Source organism: Arachis hypogaea, chromosome 19, assembly GCF_003086295.3.
Source record: "Arachis hypogaea cultivar Tifrunner chromosome 19, arahy.Tifrunner.gnm2.J5K5, whole genome shotgun sequence".
Taxonomy (NCBI): Eukaryota; Viridiplantae; Streptophyta; class Magnoliopsida; order Fabales; family Fabaceae; genus Arachis; species Arachis hypogaea.
The window spans coordinates 41,668,485-41,670,535 of NC_092054.1; the positions used below are offsets into that span (position 1 = coordinate 41,668,485).

Sequence of the window (2,051 nt, forward strand, 5' to 3'; positions counted from 1 at the left end):
TTGGGTTAGGGAGCTCTATTGTAATTCAATGAATCAATAATAGTTTTATCTTCTTCTTCAATCTTTTCTCTTGAATTTTGTTAGAAAGCTTCTCGATCTAATTCCATTGGGTAGTTGTCTTGGGAAAGAAACTACCCATAATTGGAATCCTTCGGAACCTTGGGAAAGGAATGGAGGATTCATGCTAGAGAAGCTTTCTCACAGTGAATTGGATTGGGGTTTGGATGGATATTGTGACATGTAATCCTACCAAATTGTGGTTCATGAAACTGTGTGGTATAATCAGTGATCGAGCATCATCTCTTCTTATGAACATTTAAACCAAGGGATTGGGAATTTGTTCGTTTTTAGAGAGAATTGGTGAGCCAAGGGATTGGGATCCAATCATATAAGATTGCCAAGCAAAATTCAATGAACGCATTGGTTGAGGAAGAGATAAACATGTTTTGATTCGGAGATCTCAATATCTCCTATAATCCAATGAATTCCCCATTTCTGATTTCCACTTTCTCTTTACATTCTGCAACTAAATTCATGCAATCACCCCCATTCCCTTTTAATTTCAGCAATTTAGCTTATGCTCTTTAATTCATGCAATTTAAGATTCCGCCATTTCAATTTCTTGTCATTTACTTTTCCCGCCAATTTTACATTCCGCAATTCTCATCTAAATCTTGATTCCGCTCAACTAGAACACACTTCTAATCTGAATTGCTCACTCAACCAATCCTTGTGGGATTCGACCTCACTCTATTGTGAGTTTTTACTTGACGATAACCGGTGCACTTGCCGGAAGGAATTTTGCCGATCGTGCATTTTCCTAAATCGTAGCATAACAAGTTTATGCGCACCAAGTTTATGGCGCCGTTGCCGGGGATTGGTTTTCGATTGACAATTCTCAAATTGGAAGTTAACTAGATTGAGCATTTTTTTTGTTTTGATTAATTCAGTACAAGTTACTTGTTGAATTTTAATTTCTGCACTCTGTTACATGCTTTCTTTCTTTATGCCTTTAAATTCAAGCAACTAACTCACTGACTCACTAACTGTTTGAATTAATTCCTCAATTGCTCTAACCATACTCTTCCATTAACCAAGATTATTTCACTTGTTTGTTGCCTGTGCTGTGATCTTGTATGACAGGTAGGAGAGGAGAGACATCAACTCCTCCATATACCGAACCAGAGAGGACCCTTCATAGACTTAGAAGGGAAGCAAGAGGGAAGAGAGTACTGGGAGAAGAAGAATCTGAAGGAGAATCTGAGGACAATTTTGAGGAAGCTCTAGATCTCAACATGGATAGAGAAGTTCACAACCATGAGAGAGCTGATGGAAACAATGCCATTCCTGAGAGGAGGGTTCTTAGTTCATACATAAACCCAACCTCTGGGAATTGTGGTAGCAGCATTCAGAAACCACCCATTCAGGCCAACAATTTTGAACTCAAACCACAGCTAATATCACTTGTGGAGAATCATTGTTCATTTGGTGGGAGTGCTAATGAAGATCCCAACCAACATCTCACAAAATTTCTGAGAATTTGTGACACTGTGAAGTCCAATGGAGTCCAGGAAGATGCCTATAAACTGCTTTTGTTCCCATTTTCACTTAGGGACAAAGCAGCTAAGTGGCTGAAATCATTCCCAAGGGGGAGTCTAACAACATGGGATGAGGTGGAAAGCAAGTTTCTGGCATGTTTCTACCCCCCACAAAAGGTCAATAGGCTTCGATCTGAGGTTCAGACTTTTAGACAACAAGATGGTGAAACTCTCTACGAGGCATGGGAGAGATTCAAGGATTTGACAAGGAAATGCCCACCAGACATGTTCCATGATTGGGTGCAATTGCATATTTTCTATGATGGACTCTCTTATGAATCAAGGAAGGCTGTAGACCATTCATCAGGAGGTTCATTGAACAGGAAAAAGACTGTGGAAGAAGCCATTGAAGTGATTGAGACAGTGGCTGAGAATGAGTACTACTATGCATCAGAGAGGCACAACACTAAGGGAGTCATGGAGCTGAACCATGTTGATACAATTCTAGCCCAA

General features: G+C 39.9%; 1 non-coding gene across 1 annotated transcript; it reads right to left on the bottom strand.

The window, feature by feature from the left end:
• Positions 1–1,721: 1,721 nt before the first annotated feature.
• Positions 1,722–1,825, bottom strand: LOC112780585 (small nucleolar RNA R71). The gene has a single exon (XR_003191410.1). It is a non-coding gene; the product is annotated as a small nucleolar RNA R71 (small nucleolar RNA).
• Between the last annotated feature and the right edge of the window lie 226 nt (positions 1,826–2,051).